General features: G+C 36.5%; 2 protein-coding genes across 3 annotated transcripts in view; one reads left to right on the top strand and one right to left on the bottom strand.

Moving 5' to 3' along the window:
* Nucleotides 1-2,244, bottom strand: part of NIN (ninein) — a gene marked incomplete in the record, with an annotated part of 241,706 nt that extends 239,462 nt beyond the window's left edge. Inside the window, 1 exon segment of one of the 2 annotated variants that reach the window (XM_053697636.1) lies at nt 2,076-2,244. 2 annotated transcript variants of the gene reach the window in all.
* A 14-nt stretch (nt 2,245-2,258) lies between these two features.
* Nucleotides 2,259-23,267, top strand: part of ABHD12B (abhydrolase domain containing 12B) — a 142,448-nt gene continuing 121,439 nt past the window's right edge. The window contains exon 1 of the mRNA XM_053697639.1: nt 2,259-2,392. The gene's annotated coding sequence lies outside the window, so the exon portion shown is untranslated. The remainder of the gene's footprint in view (nt 2,393-23,267) is intronic.

Raw genomic sequence — 23,267 nt, 5'->3', positions numbered from 1 at the left:
TTGAACTATGCAAGGGGGTTAAATACATAGTCAAAGTTGTAGCCTCATCTGGGAGTGGCACAGGAGCACAGTTGGTGAGCAAATTTGAAAAGTTATATATGAAAATTCTCCAATGGGAGCAAAATAGGGATTTTCTAAGTACAATGTCCCTTTAAAAATTCAGCTGTGGCTATTAATCAAATGTAAACAGAACTACACTTCTAAAGAAACAAAATAAAACTATTTCCTATACATAAAGCTTACTGTACATACTATATTCTGTATCTTTTTCAAATAAAACAAAGATGGAGACATAAAGTATCATAAGATTAAGAATGATGAGAAGATTCCAATAAAAAAGCCAGTTAGACCAAGAGAGGGCTGTAGTTATGTTTTCAATACTGATGCTGCAATACCAACATTTCAACTCAACGCATCTTGAATCTGACATTTTATTTGTTGCCATAATTATGAAATCTTAACAGTAAATTAAATAAAGAGACTGATTCTTGGATTGTGCATTTGTAAATAAAACATTTAATAACCACTAATGTATCTATATATGTCAACTAGTAAATTAATGTTGGTAACAGAGTATGTTTAAAAAGCTAAACAAACATTTGAGAGCTAATAAGAAACAACATCATTACACAGTTTGAGCCTACTTAATATTCGGTATGCATATCAAAACTTTAATTATTTTCCTTTATCTTCCCTACCACAATGTTTCCAAAATAAATAAATAAATACTTTCTTTTAGAAGCATTTACACCACATTTTACATCTTCCTAATAAATAATATATTAAGCATGCTTGTCTCTAACTCAGTCTGAGCATGACAAAAGCAGAATTCTCTCCATTTAAGCAGAGAACCTGGGTTTAACCAGACATCTTATACTATATCAGTTCAGAATCTAATGATGATGAGAAAATATTAAAGTAAAACTACAGCAAGTGAACTGGTGAGTTTCTCATTTTATGGTACTAAATGGAAAGTTCATGTTTAGGAAACAGGGTGCTAAGTAAACAGCTTTCAATTTCGCTTTCATGTCACTGTATTTATTGATTGGAACAATGAAAGAGAGCTGCAGGGAGTCTATTAGCATTTGTTAAGAAATTACTAACAGGAATACTAACTTCACAAGTGCATCCAACGCAAGTAATAAAAATAAAAGCATCAGGTTCATAGTTATTTCTCAGAAGTTCCTTAAAAAAAAAATCAGGCTACATTTTCACATAGTACAGTTAGGCCCTTGTATAATAAAAAACAATATGGACTAGCAATTGTGAACTTCATTGTTCAGTACCAGATGATCAGGCACAATCTGCTCACTGCCCACTATCCTGGGATCTGCAGAAGTCCTAAGCAGCAATATCTACTCCATATAGGTCTTCAACAGAGCGACCACTGTATAGAGAAATAATGACACCATTGATGCAGAACTAAAGCCAGCAGACTCTTTCAAAGTTCAAGGAGTCTGTTTCTTTAATGTAGGTTCCATAAGATACTAATATAGGCGAACATGTCACATGACAAAGTGATCATTCCCTATAATCTTTTTTCCCCATCCTGCAGCACATTACTCACAAGACTGTGTCTACATCCAGCAAGAGCAGGACTGACAGACATTTAGGTCACTGCAGCACATTACACAAATATCTCACCCTGTAACCAGTCACTACACAGATACAGGACTGACTGTGTTATATGACACCAACCAGTTACTGGCATAAAGTTCTGCCATTGCACAATTGTAGATACTGCAGCTCATTGCACATATATCTGTTACTGTACTAGCTCCCTGCAGCACATTTCACATCTCCTGCCGCCCCTGGTGTCTGCAGTACATCGCACAAGCATGTTATTGTGCAGCATATTGCACAGTCCTCACAACGGTCACAAAAGTTCTGCAGCACATTGCAGAGATCTGCCACTAAGCCCAGAATCAGCAGCCCTGCGCTTCCTTCCCTGATTAAATAATACTTTAGATACAAATAAGTGAATATCGCGCGACACTGGGGAGAGCACAGAGAATAAACCTCAGTGCACGAGCACAGTGGCACTGCTCCCGCCGGATCCCAGGACCGTTACATACCAGCTGGTCACGGCGTCCTGGCGTATCTGCTACTCAGCATCCTCCGTGCTTCTGCCGCTCTAGGGATCCCTGGAAGCTCCGGGGGCCAGAGGCTGATGGTCAGAGCAGGGTCCCCGGGTTCCCGCTGCCTGGCTCCCCTTCTTCTGGTGTGTGATGTGAGAGTGAGTGAGAGATTGAATGGTCGGCAGAGGAGGAGACCCTGACGTGACACACACGTAAGAGACGTCTGCCTGGCTGAGAGTGCACGAAGCTGCCCCCAGAGGCTGATACCGGCAACAGAGCCAGGGAGACGGGAGGGAGGATCACAACACTGCATGGTAACTAATCCGTCAGGACATGCTCCACTGTTATAGACCAATATAGCAACATACTGCTCTGTTATAGACCAATATAGCAAAATGCTGCACAGTTATAGACCAATATAGCAAAATGCTCCACTGTTATAGACCAATATAGCAAAATGCTGCACAGTTATAGACCAATATAGCAAAATGCTCCACTGTTATAGACCAATATAGCAACATACTGCTCTGTTATAGACCAATATAGCAAAATGCTGCTCTGTTATAGACCAATATAGCAAAATGCTGCACTGTTATAGACCAATATAGCAAAATGCTGCTCTGTTATAGACCAATATAGCAAAATGCTGCACAGTTATAGACCAATATAGCAAAATGCTCCACAGTTATAGACCAATATAGCAAAATGCTGCACAGTGCACAGTTATAGACCATATAGCAAAATGCTCCACTGTTATAGACCAATATAGCAAAATGCTGCACTGTTATAGACCAATATAGCAAAATGCTGCACTGTTATAGACCAATATAGCAACATACTGCTCTGTTATAGACCAATATAGCAAAATGCTGCTCTGTTATAGACCAATATAGCAAAATGCTGCACAGTTATAGACCAATATAGCAAAATACTGCTCTGTTATAGACCAATATAGCAAAATGCTGCACAGTTATAGACCAATATAGCAAAATGCTCCACAGTTATAGACCAATATAGCAAAATGCTGCACTATTATAGACCAATATAACAAAATGCTGCACAGTTATAGACCAATATAACAAAATGCTCCACTGTTATAGACCAATATAGCAAAATGCTCCACAGTTATAGACCAATATAGCAAAATGCTGCACTGTTATAGACCAATATAGCAAAATGCTGCACAGTTATAGACCAATATAGCAAAATGCTCCACAGTTATAGACCAATATAGCAAAATGCTGCACTATTATAGACCAATATAACAAAATGCTGCACAGTTATAGACCAATATAACAAAATGCTGCACAGTTATAGACCAATATAACAAAATGCTCCACTGTTATAGACCAATATAGCAAAATGCTCCACAGTTATAGACCAATATAGCAAAATGCTGCACTGTTATAGACCAATATAGCAAAATGCTCCACTGTTATAGACCAATATAGCAACATACTGCTCTGTTATAGACCAATATAGCAAAATGCTGCACTGTTATAGACCAATATAGCAAAATGCTGCACTGTTATAGACCAATATAGCAACATACTGCTCTGTTATAGACCAATATAGCAAAATGCTCCACTGTTATAGACCAATATAGCAAAATGCTGCACAGTTATAGACCAATATAGCAAAATGCTCCACTGTTATAGACCAATATAGCAAAATGCTGCACAGTTATAGACCAATATAGCAAAATGCTGCACAGTTATAGACCAATATAGCAAAATGCTGCACAGTTATAGACTAATATAGCAACATACTGCACAGTTATAGACCAATATAGCAAAATGCTGCACTGTTATAGACCAATATAGCAAAATGCTGCACAGTTATAGACCAATATAGCAAAATGCTGCACAGTTATAGACTAATATAGCAACATACTGCACAGTTATAGACCAGTATAGCAAAATGCTGCACTGTTATAGACCAATATAGCAAAATGCTGCACTGTTATAGACCAATATAGCAAAATGCTGCACAGTTATAGACCAATATAGCAAAATGCTGCACAGTTATAGACCAGTATAGCAAAATGCTGCACTGTTATAGACCAATATAGCAAAATGCTGCACAGTTATAGACCAATATAGCAAAATGCTGCACTGTTATAGACAAATATAGCAAAATGCTCCCCTGTTATATACCAATATAGCAACATACTGCTCTGTTATAGACCAATATAGCAAAATGCTGCACTGTTATAGACAAATATAGCAAAATGCTCCCCTGTTATATACCAATATAGCAAAATGCTGCACAGTTATAGACCAATATAGCAAAATGCTGCACTGTTATAGACCAATATAGCAAAATGCTGCACTGTTATAGACCAATATAGCAAAATGCTGCACAGTTATAGACCAATATAGCAAAATGCTGCACAGTTATAGACCAATATAGCAAAATGCTGCACAGTTATAGACCAATATAGCAAAATGCTGCACAGTTATAGACCAATATAGCAAAATGCTGCACAGTTATAGACCAATATAGCAAAATGCTGCACAGTTATAGACCAATATAGCAAAATGCTGCACTATTATAGACCAATATAACAAAATGCTGCACAGTTATAGACCAATATAACAAAATGCTGCACTGTTATAGACCAATATAGCAAAATGCTGCACAGTTATAGACCAATATAGCAAAATGCTGCACTATTATAGACCAATATAGCAAAATGCTGCACAGTTATAGACCAATATAACAAAATGCTGCACAGTTATAGACCAATATAACAAAATGCTGCACAGTTATAGACCAATATAACAAAATGCTGCACTATTATAGACCAATATAACAACATGCTGCACTGTTATAGACCAATATAACAAAATGCTGCACAGTTATAGACCAATATAACAAAATGCTGCACAGTTATAGACCAATATAACAAAATGCTGCACTGTTATAGACCAATATAACAAAATGCTGCACAGTTATAGACCAATATAGCAAAATGCTGCACAGTTATAGACCAATATAGCAAAATGCTGCACAGTTATAGACCAATATAGCAAAATGCTGCACTATTATAGACCAATATAACAAAATGCTGCACAGTTATAGACCAATATAACAAAATGCTGCACTGTTATAGACCAATATAGCAAAATGCTGCACAGTTATAGACCAATATAGCAAAATGCTGCACTATTATAGACCAATATAGCAAAATGCTGCACAGTTATAGACCAATATAACAAAATGCTGCACAGTTATAGACCAATATAACAAAATGCTGCACAGTTATAGACCAATATAACAAAATGCTGCACAGTTATAGACCAATATAACAAAATGCTGCACTATTATAGACCAATATAACAACATGCTGCACTGTTATAGACCAATATAACAAAATGCTGCACAGTTATAGACCAATATAGCAAAATGCTGCACAGTTATAGACCAATATAGCAAAATGCTGCACTGTGTATTGCACCTTTGTTTAATATACAAACAAGATTTACATTACTGCTGACTGAGAAGTAGATTACTGCAAAATACTAATAATAATGCCTCAAATTAACATTTCAGATACAGATATGGCATGTGATTTTATTTTAAGAGGTTTTTCAATTTACTTATGTCATCAAATTTACTTTGTTCCTTTGTTGAAAAGAAATCTAGGTAGGCTCAGGAGCAGCAATGCACTACTAGGAGCTAGCTGCTGATTGGTGGCTGCACGTATACTAAATACCTTTTATGAATGACTTTCTAGATGTGTTAAACTAGCTCTGGTATTGACTTTAAAGGGCAATTCTAGTGAAAAAAATTGCATGTTCTAATTATTTAAAGTATGCAATTTTAGCTCTAGTGACTCTACAAGTATATGTGTTTAACCCCTGCAAAGGGTTAAATTCATAACTGAAGTAATTTCTCAGAAGAAGCTGAGAACCCACCTGTGCGACTACAACTGCTTATTAGGTCACTGTGTCATTTGATGCAGCTTCAGATCAGTATTTTATCTATGCATTTAACCCCTTAACAACAGCAGACGTACAGAGTCATGTCATTTTTGATTGAAGGGGTTAAATAGCACAGCTCTTGCCGACAGCAGTGAGAGACTGCACTATAGCCTAATACTTTGAGTGAGGCGGTGTTGCAATAGGCAGTGTCACAGCTTTTGGCGATGCCCACGCTATTGCAGAGCCAAAACCACCTTTAAAGGGATATGAAACCCTACAAAAATATTTCATGATTCAGACGGAGCAGCAATTTTAAACTTTCTAATTTACTTCTATTATCAAATTTTCTTCATTCACTTGGTTTCTTTTGTTGAATAGCAAGGACGTAAGCTCAGGAGCCCATTTCTGGAGCACTACATGGCAGCAGTTTTGCAAGAATGTTATCAATTTGCAAGAGCACTATTTCCTGCCTTGTACTGCTTCAAACACCTACCCAGGTATCTCTTCAACAAAGAATATCATGGGAACAAGGCTAATTTGATATAAAAAAAAGTAAATTGGAATCTTTTTTAAAATTGTATGCTGTCTGAATAAAAAAAGAACATTTTTGTTTTTCATATCATATGCAATGTACAGGGTACATCTATTTTGTTAATGGGTTGCACTTTTCAAATACATGTCTGAAAAGTATTATCTTTTGTTAAAGGGACGTTAAACTCTAATTAAATGCTAGATATAATGGTATATTAAAAGCAAAGCTTAGCCTGAGAATAATATGCAGATGTATTTTTAATGTTATATTTGTCGTTTAAATATTGAAAAAAAACAAATGAGAGGTTTTAGTATGCAAGAGGGCGCCCCCCCTATTCTAACCTAGGTTTCTTTGTCTGCTGAGACAATTAGACAGAGTTATTAATAGGTCACTAGCATGTGCATCAAATTAATGTGTTAAGGACATGAAACCCAAAATATTTATTTATTGATTTGGATAGAGGATACTATTTTAAACGACTCTCCAATTTCTTTCCATTATCAAATTTGCTGATATTTTTAGATATACTTTGTTTAAGAACACTAATGCACTACTGGGAGCTTGCTGAATAGATCAGGTGAACCAATGATAAGAGGTATACATATGCAGTCACCAATCAGCATCTAGTTCCCAGTAGTACATAGTTGCTCTGGAGCATACCTAGGTATACTAAAAGAAAAGGAGAAGGAAGTAAATTAGGTAATATAAGTACATTGGAAAAATATTTAAAATAGTTTGCTCTAGTTAGATAAGGAACGTTTCATTTTGACTTTACTGTTCCTGCAAAACTGAATTCTACACTTTCACTTTTAACAGTAATTGGAAAGCCCAGAATTTTCAGAATCAAATTACAAAAAAATGGGACAAAATAAGCTGTAGTACATTGCATTTTTTTCAATAGAAACATTTTATAATGAATTATCAAAGAGTTTAAGGTCCCTTCAAGGAATGTGCCTCTGATTTTATTTATGTACAGTCTTAGAAAAATACAGTTTAGTGTTGAAGTGAGGCTGTTGCTCTGCTGTAAATGTTATCTGTACACCCAGTGGTTTTTGCCTATACCACCTCTTGGCTCCTCCCCTTTTGCAATGTCACTTCTGTGTTACAAAGTGAAAGGAGATAGGAACACTGGAAGAAAGGCCACTTAACAGCGGACATGACAGTTTACAACATGAGGAAAGTAAACAATCTTCTTTTAGCTCAAATAATCTTATGTCTTTCCTGGAGATTATCTTGGATGTGGAGGCTTGTGGCTTAGTCAGGGAGATCATGGTGCAGAGATGTAGCAAACTGGGGGACGAACCAAATTAAAATATAGTGGCTTTGAGCAGGACATGATAATTGAGTTGGGTAAAGCTGGATGGGTAATGGCAGAAGGAATGGGGAAGTTTGTAGGCACTTCTCAGCTTGCTGGAACTTTTGGGGTTCTGCAGGAGGAAAAGCGGATAGAGAGCTCTCAAACTGTGACCACCCTTCAAGATGTGAAATAGTTGTAAAGTCTGCAATCCATAATTGTTTAGGAAGCGCAATGAATGCTTAACCCCTTCATTTAGCAGTATATACTGTATAACCCCTTTTGTCAGCCATATGTAAACCAGTGATTACCCCATCAATTAGATAGAGCACAGGTGCAGATTGAGCATTCAGCCAGTCCTAGTGGGTGCTGCTAGTGTGCTATTTATACTCATAGTCACACTTGGTTAAATGAGCTAGCTCAGCAGTTGAGTTACTCTAGCGGCTGTGACTTTGAGGGAGCCGGCGGCACCAGGCAGGCATTTTAGTATGGGACCACACAAAGGAGGTGTGGAGGGGGACAGGGTGGGGCCCCTTCCCTTATTTTTGCTCAGAGACCCTGGTTGGTCTCAGTCCACCCTTGATAGAGCAGCTCAAGAATATATCAGCATTTTGAAATGTAACATATTTCATTTCAGGAGAGCTCTGAACTAATCTGTAAAAATAACAGATATAAAACTATCAAACCAACCAATTTTATTTTAGAATAATTTTTGCACTTTTTTCTCAGATGTCTTGTAGAGCATGGATGTAATGGTTTGGGTTTTCAGCTACTTTTATGTAAAAAAAAAAAAAGCTTCTTTCTTGGTTTACCAGTATTTTAGGTCTCATGGGTGGATGTCAGCCACCGTATCCTTGTGTCTTCATAACATCTGCATATGAAAACAGGGAAATGGGAAAATATGCATATTTTAAGCTCTTGTCAGGAGGGAGTGAGGTAATATGTCCAAACCAGACACAATGTGCTGGTGAATCCTGTGAGATACCAACATATGTGCTCTTTCTGCTCTGTAAGCAGGGAGAAGAAATAGTGATTAATACAGGCAATTTCATTTAGCTGTCTGCTGTAGTGTCTTGGTTCTAAACTGTAGGACCTAAGCCAGAGCTATTTAAGGAACTAAGTATATGGGCTAAGTGAGGCTAGAGGGAGGCTCGTTGTTCTATAGATATGTTCACATGTATTGGAATATGTGGTGATGTTAAAGGGACATTGCACTATTTTTTTATCATTCATATGAAAGGGCAATACTTGTTGTAATATATTTTTTGCCTGATGTGAAGTAAATTCTATTTACATTTAAAGTGAAACTTATACCACAATATCAGTTGTGTATTTCCTGCTAATGCTGGTTGAGTGATAGATATTTCCTGACAATCCCCTTTGGCTGACACATACTTCCTGTTAACATTTAAATGAGGCTCTTTCATATTAATAATAGAAACAAATTAAACACAGGATCCCTTAAAATGGTTCATTGTCTTTAAAGATGCTGTAAGAAAGCTTTTCAAATGTACTTGTCTCTGGGTTAATTTATTTTGCTCCCTCTTGTTTACATAGCATTTCTAAAACAAATGCTATAGTAAAATAAGTTACATATAAAAGTAAATGAGCAATTTTTAAACCATTTGATACAATCCTGGCAGACAAAAAAATGATCGTTAACAGGGAGAATAATTTACAGTACAACGCCCCATTAAATATAAGGGAAAAAAAAACTAAACAGGATGATATATTCATTTTTTTTATTTCCTTTATGGGTTAGTACCGATAGTCCTAATGCTGTTCAGTTATGTGTCTTTTGATACTCACCGTATTAAAGCACTATAAGGTTTTACCATAAAGGGACACAAAACCTCAAATTTTTCTTTCATGATTAAGACAGAGCATGCAATTTAAAAATGTTTTTTCCAATTTACCTCTAATATAAAATTTGCTTCATTGTTATTCTTTGTTGAATAGATATCTTGATAGGTAAAGTGCTCATGTGTGGACCATAAACGTGCTGCCATCTAGTGCTCATGCTGATGTATAACATTCTTGCAAAACTATCACCATATAGTGCCAGAAACTGATGCACGCTTCTGAGCTTACCTTCTTTTTAACAAAGCATACCAAGAACATTTGATAATAGATGTAAATTGGAAAGTTCTTTAAAATGACATGCTCTATCTCAATCATGAACGAAAAATATGAGGTTTTATGTCCCTTTAAAGACCTCGCCACAGTCCCTCTTTTATGGGCAAACTTCTTTTTTTTTTTAAAAGATACTCTCACACCATATGGTTTTGTTTCTTTAGAATATCAGGATTATGTGATTTGTGTCACATATAGGGATGCCAGCTGTCCTCAACAAAGACAATGGACAACCAACAGGTGATCTGGGAAATGGTAAGGCAGCTCCAGATCATAACCCATGGCCTGGGAGCTTCCTAGGTAGGCTCAAACTGATTTCTAAGCTTTTTAAGGCTGCCTCTTATTAGGGGTGCGCATCTTCACTTGTCTCACGATTCGATTAGATTACGATTATCCTGTCAACGATTCGATTCCGCGATGCATCACGATTACTGCCCATGATTTTTATACAAACAATATATATATACACAATCATACACACAATATATATATAATATATATATGCACACACACATATTATTGAATCATCAGGACTGAAACAGATTCTGTTATAATAGAAAAATAAGAAGTTTAAATATCATAAGACCCCTAAAGTGTCAATTCTTGCACATCTGAGTATTAAATGGGTGATACAAGTCAAACTTGAAACATTCAGATCAGTAGGGTTTGTGAAAGGACAATGCACATGCATGCATCCAGCCACACTCTGCCACTTTGTTGTAAATATAAAGGGAATACTGGCTTTTAACACAGCAAGAGCAAATAAAAATACAGTGACGCATATCACAGCTCTAAAGATCTTAAAATTTAAAAATAATAGTATGTTGTCAACATCATAATCTAACTGGATACATGGGGAAACCCAACCATTAAATTGCATATGATGTAGCCTGTGAATGTATCTAACTTCTGTGATTCACACAGTGTGGGCTATGGGTTAGTCAAACTTCTCTAATGTCTCTGAGGTGAATGAGAGAGTAGGATTATAGAACACAGACCCCCGCAATGCACAACAATTGAGGGTTAATGTTTATCACGGGGCCTGTGTTCTATAACCCTACTCTCTCATTTACCTCAGAGACCTTAAACTTTCTGCACCAGTTCATCCACCATCACCGCCGGGACTTGCTGCCGACACCAGCACAACCATCCGTGGGCAAACGCCGTAACTGACCGCCAATACCGAGAGGAAGCGCGGTCAATGACAGCTCCAGACACAATCTAACCCGCTATACCTGTCCCAGCCAATAAAAGCAGCGAGACCATGGCAAACTAAAGGGCGCAGGGCTTGGTGCGTCTGTAAAATGTGCGCAGGGTCACGTGTCCTCGCGTGATGACGTCACTCCGGAATCGATTCTTAACTTCAGTGCATCGATGCAGCATCTTTTAAGTCTGCATCGCGATGCATCGGACTAACTATTATTTTCGACACCCCTACCTCTTATCTCAGTGCATTTTGACAGTTTTTCATAGTTAGACACTGCTAGTTCATGTGTGCCATATAGATAACATTGTGCCCACTCCTGTGGAGTTATGAGTCAGCACTGTCAGAAGAACTGAAACAAGGGGGGCAGTCTGCAGAGGCTTAGATACAAGGTAATACTAGAGGTTAAAGGTGTATTACTATAACCGTGTTAGTTATGCAAAACTGGGAAATTTGGTAATAAAGGGATTATCTATCTTTTTAACCCCTTGAGTGCTAATGACGGCTCAGAGCCATCGCTAGCACTCCCCCACCTTGAGGGAGATTTGAGGGCTCCCACCCGCTCCTACCCCGGCGATTGGGCCTGCATAATGACAGGCATCGCCGGGGCTTCACGTTTTGCATGGGGATGTCACGCGTGATGACATCACCGCGCAACTTTTTTTTAAATTTACAATACAAAGTATAGGGAAAGGGGGCATGCTGCTTAGAAGCCTTTATCTCAGGCTTTTAAGCAGCTACAGACCCCCCAAGACCCACCGTTGGAAAGGTAATCGCCTAACCTTTCCAATGGAGTAAGTCTTGGGGATCTGGAAAAAAAAATACTAAAGTAAAAATAAACAATAAAACATTTCAAGTAGACTGTCCCTTTTTTAATTTTTTTTTTTTTTTTAAAACCCACATGCGATCCCATAATATCTAAGTCAAACACATGAAAAAACACAATAGAAAACACAATAGAATTCTATATAGAATATGCATTTTGTACGTCTTACAAAACCAGCTCACTAGTTAGCAAATTGCTTCCAGAGGGTATTATATGCATTTCCTGTAGGTCCCATAACAGCAGCAGCGCATTGTTTACATCTGCCAGAGTGACAGATTCCCTTCTTTTTCTCTGCAAAGTATAAAGACAGACAAGGTACTGGCTCAGATCAAGGTCAGAGGCAGATTATAGGCACATGATGTCTACTGGGATTTTCCTAGTGCACTCATTAGATCCGGCTTTAGCCTGCGTGCAGATCTTTACTCTTATATTGTAATGTACAGCACTAAACAGTGGAACATGATTTTATTTTACATATAATACATTTATTATAAAAAAAATAATTAATAGTATTAGCAAAGAAATACATACAAAACAAACACTGATATTTGTACTTTATACTGCTGATAAAGTATATATTATGATTGTACTTGGTGGTATGTTACAGGAAACGTAATTTGTGCTTTTGGGTTAGAGCTGAAATAAAAGTTTTACCAAACGCATCATAAATACTTTAAAATAAACTGTTACACTCATATAAACACTATCTGATCAAAAAATTCATATAAATATTGATAAAAATATTTATAAGGGTTCAAAGGTATATAGTATATGGCCATTTATTTGACTGCAAAGGGCTATGCTATAAATAATAATAATAATATACAATATATAATATATGTGTTTAATAATTCTATAATAATATTTAATAATCTGTTTTACTGTGTATTTACTGTAAATATTTAACATTTCAATGTTTATATAGGGGAACATTTAATAAAAAATTAAAAGTAAAAAACATTGGAATGTAAAATATTCCATTTATTATCAATCAACTGTGTTTACTCTTTTGAAATCATAATGACAACAGAAACTACCCAAATGACCCTGATCAAAAGTTTACATACCCTGGTGATTTTGACCTGATAACATGCACACAAGTTGACACAAAGGGGTTTGAATATCCCTTTTCCTGTTTTAAACAGTTCAACTACCTTTTTCCCACAGATCCTTTGACAATTCTTTTTCTTTCCCCATGACTCAGAATCCAGAAACGTCAGTGCAGCACTGGATGAAAGATACTAAAAAAGCTATCTCAATAGAGATAACTCAATAGGGGGCGCTCTAAAACACACTCAAAAAATAAATAATATAAAAATACTGCTGACACAAAATAAATAATAACAGAAAAAAAATAAAAAATAAAATAAATGAATACAAGATGTAGTAACAAATGTCTCAAATAGCAGAGATAGCTATAGAAAAGTCAATTGTTGGTAACAGTCCCAAAAAGTGACACCAACACAAGAGGATCACAGAAAACACTCCATGGATGTAAGACGGCAGCAGCACTCTCCTCACATCAACAGGGGAAGACGTCTAGGCAAAGAAAAAGAGAACAAAAAGAGAGGTGCTTTGTGTGTACCAATAAAACAGATGGGTGAGATAAAGACAAGCCCACAACAGGGTACTCACATTCTGCAGGAACAATCCCAATAATGGGAATAGAGGCGGTGTGTTTAGTAGAAATGATCAGTAGCAGTTCCAAATTAGAATGTAAAAAGATAGGATTTATTAAAAAAAATTTAAAAGGTTTTTTAAAAAACTGGAACAATAGAATAGGGCAAACAAATCCCTCCTATTCACATGCGACGCGTTTCTCAGCTACAGTACTACAGATCATTTCTACTAAACACACCGCCTCTATTCCCATTATTGGGATTGTTCCTGCTTAATGTGGGGGCTTTGGATATCACCAGCATCACTTGCCTGACCTCCTGAAGCTGATTACCTGGACAGTCTACCTTTCCAGTCTTAGAAGGGTGTTCCTGAATTGTCCCTGGAGACACGCTGGAAGTATTAGCAAGCTGGGTTGCTGTTGAGTACCCAGTCCACGCCTAATAGCACTGTCTGAGTGCTCCTGCAGAATGTGAGTACCCTGTTGTGGGCTTGTCTTTATCTCACCCATCTGTTTTATTGGTACACACAAAGCACCTCTCTTTTTGTTCTCTTTTTCTTTGCCTAGACTGGATGAAAGATGCAAGGGTCTGTCAGGAGTCCAGAAACTCATTGACCTTTTATACACACACACTAATTACAAGCAAACAGATCACAGGTGAGGATGGTTACCTTTAATAGCCTTTCAAACCCCTTTGTGTCAACTTGTGTGCATGTTATCAGGCCAAAATCACCAGGGTATGTAAACAGGGTCATTTGGGTAGTTTCTGTTGTCATTATGATTTCAAAAGAGTAAACACAGTTGATTGATAATAAATGGCTTCACCCAAACACTAACCATGAGTGAAAGAAAAGTTTTTGTGTTATCATTCATATTCTCTGAAAAATGGCCAAGAAATCATAAATGTAAACTTATGAGCACAACTGTATGTCTTATATTTCTGAACAAAGGGGATCCCAGAGAAGCATTTACAACCATTTGTGCCATAATTGCACAAACTGTTTGTAAATAATTTCAGCGAGAAACCTAAAGTTTGTGAAAAAGTTAATGATTTTATTTTATTTGATAGCATTTTGCGGTGAAATGGTGGCATGAAATATACCAAAATGGGCCTAGATCAGTACTTTGAGATGTCTACTACACTACACTAAAGCTAAAATTAACCTTACAAGCTCCCTAATTAACCCGTTCACTGCTGGGCATAATACACGTGTGGTGCACAGCGGCATTTAGCGGCCTTCTAATTACCAAAAAGCAATTCCAAAGCCATATATGTCTGCTATTTCTGAACATTATGAACTTTGCACAAAGCATCTAAGCAGTATCGTTCAGAAGTTGGATTAAGAACAATCTCACCACTACTAGTGGTATTCGCTACCTACAAAAAGGATCAAGCCTACATAGCAAAATTTGTTGCCTTTCATATAAGTATTGCGTTTTGTTTCAAAGTCATCAGCGTTTGATTAGAACGCATATCAGTTCATCACGTGACCATAATAAACTGAGAGGAATACAAACCTTCGGTAACACCCGCTTGGATGCAATGCTACCAGCCGACTGAGGTATTTGTATAATTAGTCATTGAAGAACATCACTGGACATTATACGCCACATAAAGAAGAATCTACAACAATAAGGTACCTTATTTTTTACATCATTTATTTACAGCAGACTGTGTTCAAGTTTAGCCTATACGGACACCTGATTATTTCCCGGACTTGAGCTGGTTATAGCTTTTTTAAGATTGGCACTTCTAGACCATCGTTCCATCCATTTATTAACATATGGTGGTTATTCTCATTTAAAGGGACAGTCAACACTAGAAATGTTGTTTTTAAAAAAGGTAGATAATCCCTTTATTACCCATTCCCCAGTTTTGCATAACCAATACAGTTATAGTAATACACTTTTTATCTCTGTAATTACCTTGTATCTAAGTCTCTGCAAACTGCCCCCTTATTTCCATTCTTTTGACAGACTTGCATTTTTAGCCAATCAGTTCTGACTCCTAAGAGCTTCACGTGCCTGAGCTCAATGTTATCTATATGAAACATATGAACTAACGCCCTCTAGTGGTGAAAAACTGTCAAAATGCTTTCAGATTAGAGGCGGCCTTCAAGGTCTAAGAAATGAGCATATGAACCTCCTAGGTTTAGCTTTCGAATACCAAGAGAGCAAAGCAAAATTCGTAATAAAAGTAAATTGGAAAGTTGTTTAAAATTACATGCCCTATCTGAATCATGAAAGTTTTTTTTTTTTGTTTTTTTACTTTACTGTCCCTTTAATAGGCATTTTATTGTATTTAAGGGAGACGTCCCTTGTTTTTTAATAGAGAAATATATGTAATAAATAATGTATACGTTTTATTTTTAAACAGTTTTTTATCTTTTTCCAAACACACAAAAAAAAAACCTTTTAGACCTGTGCTAGTTAGCGCTATTACTCATTTTGTTCTTAGAATGCCACTTAGATTCACTTGGAAGGGGTAATCTTTAGTGACAGCAAGGTCAAATCCTCCCCTTAATTTCCTATAGATTTGTTACTCATGAACAAAGGGGACCCCAGAGAAGGATTTATGAAATAGCAAAGTGCTACTTGTATTTATTGCCCTATAACTTGCAAACAAAGCATAGAACATGTAAACAATGGGTATTTCTAAACTCAGAACAAAATTTAGAAACTATTTAGCATGGGTGTTTGTTGGTGGTTGTAGATGTGTAACAGATTTTGGGGTCAAAGTTAAAATAAAGTGTGTTTTTTTTTTCAATTTTTTCATCATATTTTATACATTTTTTATAGTAAATTATGATATGATGAAAATAATGGTATCTTTAGAAAGTCCATTTAATGGCAAGAAAAACAGTATATAATATGTGTGGGTACAGTAAATGAGTAAGAGGAAAATTACAGCTAAACACAAACACCGCAGAAATGTAAAAATAGCCCTGGTCCATAAGGGTAAGAAAATTGAAAAATGGTCTGGTCACTATGGGGTTAAATGTTTGTTTTTGACATTTCCATTGATTTCATATTTGTGATAGAAAGCCTTCTGCTGCCATCTAGTGGTAAACAGCAGTGATACTAAACATAAAATTACAGCTTTATCTTTGATATGCATTTGAATATAAAACTTCTGCTTCATTTTAAAGAAAACACATTTAGGCCCAGGTTACAAGTTTGAGCACTAGCAATAGTGCAAGGAGCAATATTGATGGACTACACTAAAATTAGTGTGCTTATTAATATTGCAAGTCCACGGTAAAACAGAATTACCAGAGAAGGTTTAGCAAATTCCTTTAGTACGCCCCAAAATAGCGCTTGAAGAATTAGCGAGACCTGAAAAAAGGTTAAAAAAAGTTACACGAAACACATGTAAAACATATTAAAATGAAGTATTACACTGATATATATATACACCTATTTAATTAATATATATATATATATATATATATATATATATATATATATATATATATGTTTATAATTGAAATAAATGTCTAAAAAGAGTTTAAAAGGGATATGGTATATGTCAAGGTGTTTGACTGGGAGGGGTTTGGAAGTGTATATACTGTATATGTATATATATTTTTGTGTATATATAAGTTTATATGTGTAATCAGGAGAAAGGAATGCACATCCAGACTATGTGAGTGCGATAGCAACCAAAGCGAGGCCTGTTTATGAGTCATGGGATGTGTACCCGGTCCAGTCTGGATGTGCATTCCTTTCTCCTGATTTTGCCCAGGGTGATTACATAAGTCAGTTCAACTTGGGAAAGCGCTCAGACTGTAACTGTGTCCGTTCACACTCACGTGACACTCTTCACGCTCTTCACGTAGTAAACACACACTAGACGTCTGATGACGTATCCTCTTTCACTCACAATGCTCCGGTGCAAGGGAAGCTGAGCGATCCATCAACTCTCAAATGACAATACAAAAAGCAAAAACTTCTGGCGCACCCGGCAGCAGTGAGACTTAATCACAAATAAAACACCCAGCAAGGTAGAAGTAAGTAAATATTAATACCTGTTTATTTGGAAATTCCTTCACATATACAATAAGGCATAACGATATCCAACAGGTAGGATTGAAAAACAGCAATAGACAGGCAGCAAGGTAGAAAAATATAGAGACTGGTCAGACGCGTTTCCTTGTATTACATCCTCAGTGACCATACTTACTACCCATGATACACTGCCTTAAATACAGGTCAGCTGTTAACTCACAGCAATCAATTAGTTAATTAAAGTAAACTTAATCCTTTAAGGCAGGTTAGCATGAGCAAAGTATGTGTTTTTAACTACAAATTTTTGTCCTGACATAAATACTCAAACTAACACAAAAAATAAAAGACATAATAAACATCCTAAATGTAAAAATATGACACTATTAATTAAATACAAATGTAAATAATAAACTGAATAATAACAGTAATAAAAATAAATTATTTAATTATTAAATAATGTCTTTTAATCATTATCAAAAAATATAAAAAAAAATGTTTTTCAACAATTATGTTGAATTTAGTGAACACTGTGAAAATACACTTAAATTATACTATTGATCTACAAATAGTTTTACATCCCAATCAAAGTTTAAACCTGCTGGCACCCTAGTGCCCAACTGAAAAATCCAGTAAACTTCTCTTTTACTGAGAGCAATACCTCTATTGCCACCTCTTGGGTGCCTAGGAATCAGTTGGATCGCCTGGAATGTCAGCAGTGAGCTGTCAGAGTGGTGATGTTTTTTGAAATGCAGGGAAATAGGCGTAGTGGACTCTGGATCATCAATTGAGCGTAAGTGCTCTAAAAAGCGATCTTTTAACGCACGAGTCGTTTGTCCTACATACTGCTTATAGCACCCCCTACAGGTCAAAAGGTATATAACGTAGCAAGAATTGCACGTCATATGTTCTCGAATTTCAAATGTCTTTTGATAATTCGTAGATGTAAAAGTAGTGCCAAAAGATGCAAAAGCACAAGACTTACACCTTTTACTTCCACATTTGTAGAAACCAGGTTTAATAGAGAGCCAGTTTTTTTGAGTCTGTTGACGTGGTAACATAGAGGGAGACAACATGTTCCCTAAGGTTTGTGCCTTGCGGGACACGAAGCAAATGCCCTCCCTAATAATATCTACCAAACTTTCATCAGTGGTCAATATGGGAGAGCTTTCCTGATTATGTCACAAATCTTACCATATTCCATACTGTAGGAAGTGATGAATTTTAATTTGTTAAATTTATCTGAAGCCTTAGATTTGCCTGACACAAATAAGTCTGTTCTGTCTAACTGATCAACATCACTTTTAGTTTGGAGTAAGGCTATGCGTGAATAACCTCTCATGACTAATCTGTCAGTCAAATCACTAGAATGTTTTTCATAACTTGTAGAGCTTGTACAGTTACGTTTAATTCTCATGTATTGACTTTTGGGAATGGATTTAATAGTATGATGTGGATGACATGATTTGGCATTCAAAATTGTATTTCCAGCCATTGGTTTTCTGAACAACTCAATTTCTATACAGGATTTTTAAACATTTGAATGTAATTCAATATCCAAAAAAGGAATTGAATGTGGATTAATTTCCATGGTAAACTGTAAATTAAGTGAGTTGTTCTGTAAGTATTTGAGAAACGGGTCAAGGAGGTCTCTAGGACCTTTCCAAATCAACAAAATATCGTCGATATAGCGACCAAAAAAATGTATATAATCTCTGAAGGGGTTTCCATCTCCATAGACGTGGGACAGCTCCCACCAACCCAAATATAGGTTGGCATAGGAGGGGGCAAATTTGGCCCCCATCGCCGTCCCACGCCTCTGGAGATAGAAATCCCCCTCAAACAGAAAATAATTATGGGTCAGCAAATAGTCAACTGAGACCTCAATGAACCGCTTCAATGCAATATCATATGTAGAAAAATTGTCCAAAAAGAATTTGATTGCCAAAGCTCCCTTGTCGTGAGGAATACAAGTATACAAAGAGACCACGTCAATTGTAACGAACATATAGTCCTCCTGCCAAACTAGTCTCTCAATTTGTCTGATAACATCAGACGTGTCTCTTATATAACTCATAAGGCTCAAGACCAAAGGTTTTAAATACCCATCTATCAATTCAGAAAGTGGCTCATTCAATGAGCCTATTCCTGCCACTATGGGTCTGCCAGGTGGACTGGTGGCGTGTTTGTGAACCTTCGGCAAATAATGAAATATAGCCGAAACTGGGTGCTCAGTATATAAGAAGTCAAAATTAGCCTGTTTAATAATGCCATCACTCATGGCTTGCTCCAAAATAATCTTCAATGCTGATTTAAAATAAAATACAGGATTACTTTTGAGTTTCTCATATACTGTGACATCCAAGAGTTGTCTGTAAGCTTCACTTAAATAATCTTGACGATTAAGAACCACCACCTTACCACCTTTATCAGAATTACGTATGACAAGTTCATGCTTATTTTTTAATTCTTGAATAGATTGAAATTGTGCTTTAGACAGATTAGCTCTATGATGTTGTTTATCACTTTCAGTTAAACTTAGTTTTTTCAATTCTTGTTCAACAGTTTTTTGAAAGACTTCTATGGAATTGGATCTAGATTTAACTGGATAAAACTTTGATTTACCCTTCATTTTTGTTATATCCTGGGTAACCCCAATAGGATAAGGGTTAAATTCCAAGTTTTCTCTATCCAATTCCATTAAATCCAAAATAGAACATTCCTCAGAAAAATCTAAACCACATCTAATGGGAACTGGTCTTTCCTCGCCCACCACACCTTGAGTATTTTCAGTGACTCCCAAAAAATGTTTTTTGAGAACAAGCGATCTCACAAATCTATTGAGATCTATCACTGTATTAAAAAGATCAAAGTGTGTGGTTGGAGAAAAACCTAGACCCAAAGATAAAACCTCAATTTGTGTTTTAGTTAGAACACAAGAAGAAAGATTAATAACATTATTAAGATTCATGCATATTTCTGGAACTGTGTTGCTCTCCTCCTCTGTGGGTAACGCCTGGGCTTGGGTATCTGATCCTGACTTAAACTTCCCTGATCTTCCTCGTCCCCCTCTGCGTATTTTTTTCGGCGTGCAGTGGACTTCTGTTGGCCCTTCCCGTTTTTTGACTGTGATACATTGCTTGTATTTAATGCAAAAGATGATAGTCCTTCCGTAACAGTAGAGGTTTCAACAGATGTCTCAATGTCAGAGGAGTCATAATCATATTCAGTGTCAGTATCTGCAAACCTCACTTTCTTATTATCAGAACCTCTGCCTTTATAGGAACTTCTGTATCTCCTTCTTGTGTTTGTCACTGTCCATTTGTATACCTTATTTAACTCATAGTCCTGTTTATCTCTCATGATTTTCTGTTTTTTAAAATTCCAAAGATTAATCTTAAAATCAGAAATGACCTGTTGCAATTTGGTATCATATTTTGCAAAATCTGGATTATCAGAAAGTGGACGCAAATAAGACTGTAATTTCTGCTTTTCATCACTCAATTCTTGACGCAAAGATTTTTTATATTCTATGAGTAGATCAATGAGTGCTAAAGAACACTCTGTAAGAATATTATTCCATTTATCAATGAAACCTTGATCTGACACTTGGAAAGAAGGGAATTTTCTGATTGTAAGACCACGTGGTATTCGCATTGCTTTTTTATACATCTGGAAGCTTTTAATATCCATCTCAATTCTTGTGTCATTTTTCAATAGAGAATCCATTTTGAAAAAAAGACTGTCCAGATTAGAATTTGCCTCCTTTTCCATAGTGTCAGAATTAAAAAGGTCTTCAGTGTCACTTATTTCTTCAGCAAATTGCTGCAAGACAAATCCCCCTGCTGCCATGTCTAGCTGTATAAATCCTTATTTCATAAATATACTTGCTTAGTGTTTGTATATTTAAATCCTTCTTATGGTGTGTTAAAACTTATAACATGAGCTCACATGAGATTATAAGCTGTAATGTCTGTATTAATGTACAAAGGCACTCTTAGACTGCTATGTGTAATGCAGCTAGTACTTGGGTGAACACCTCTTCAGTGTGTACTACGACTTAATGCGCTATTGGTACTTAATATTTTTATATTACCAGACAGTTAGGAAATAGCACAGTAAAATCCGTGCAGCTTACCCCTTAAAAGTGATGGAGATCCAAACCAGTTCAACTTGGGAAAGCGCTCAGACTGTAACTGTGTCCGTTCACACTCACGTGACACTCTTCACGCTCTTCACGTAGTAAACACACACTAGACGTCTGATGACGTATCCTCTTTCACTCACAATGCTCCGGTGCAAGGGAAGCTGAGCGCTCCATCAACGCTCAAATGACAATACAAAAAGCAAAAACTTCCGGTGCACCCGGCAGCAGTGAGACTTAATCACAAATAAAACATCTTAATAATGTTATTAATTTTTCTTCTTGTGTTCTAACTAAAACACAAATTGAGGTTTTATCTTTGGGTCTAGGTTTTTCTCCAACCACACACTTTGATCTTTTTAATACAGTGATAGATCTCAATAGATTTGTGAGATCGCTTGTTCTCAAAAAACATTTTTTGGGAGTCACTGAAAATACTCAAGGTGTGGTGGGCGAGGAAAGACCAGTTCCCATTAGATGTGGTTTAGATTTTTCTGAGGAATGTTCTATTTTGGATTTAATGGAATTGGATAGAGAAAACTTGGAATTTAACCCTTATCCTATTGGGGTTACCCAGGATATAACAAAAATGAAGGGTAAATCAAAGTTTTATCCAGTTAAATCTAGATCCAATTCCATAGAAGTCTTTCAAAAAACTGTTGAACAAGAATTGAAAAAACTAAGTTTAACTGAAAGTGATAAACAACATCATAGAGCTAATCTGTCTAAAGCAAAATTTCAATCTATTCAAGAATTAAAAAATAAGCATGAACTTGTCATACGTAATTCTGATAAAGGTGGTAAGGTGGTGGTTCTTAATCGTCAAGATTATTTAAGTGAAGCTTACAGACAACTCTTGGATGTCACAGTATATGAGAAACTCAAAAGTAATCCTGTATTTTATTTTAAATCAGCATTGAAGATTATTTTGGAGCAAGCCATGAGTGATGGCATTATTAAACAGGCTAATTTTGACTTCTTATATACTGAGCACCCAGTTTCGGCTATATTTCATTATTTGCCGAAGGTTCACAAACACGCCACCAGTCCACCTGGCAGACCCATAGTGGCAGGAATAGGCTCATTGAATGAGCCACTTTCTGAATTGATAGATGGGTATTTAAAACCTTTGGTCTTGAGCCTTATGAGTTATATAAGAGACACGTCTGATGTTATCAGACAAATTGAGAGACTAGTTTGGCAGGAGGACTATATGTTCGTTACAATTGACGTGGTCTCTTTGTATACTTGTATTCCTCACGACAAGGGAGCTTTGGCAATCAAATTCTTTTTGGACAATTTTTCTACATATGATATTGCATTGAAGCGGTTCATTGAGGTCTCAGTTGACTATTTGCTGACCCATAATTATTTTCTGTTTGAGGGGGATTTCTATCTCCAGAGGCGTGGGACGGCGATGGGGGCCAAATTTGCCCCCTCCTATGCCAACCTATATTTGGGTTGGTGGGAGCTGTCCCACGTCTATGGAGATGGAAACCCCTTCAGA

The sequence above is a fragment of the Bombina bombina genome, chromosome 1, assembly GCF_027579735.1.
Source record: "Bombina bombina isolate aBomBom1 chromosome 1, aBomBom1.pri, whole genome shotgun sequence".
Taxonomy (NCBI): domain Eukaryota; kingdom Metazoa; phylum Chordata; class Amphibia; order Anura; family Bombinatoridae; genus Bombina; species Bombina bombina.
Note: the sequence above shows the minus strand (reverse complement) of the source record. Positions and strands in the feature narration are given on the sequence as shown.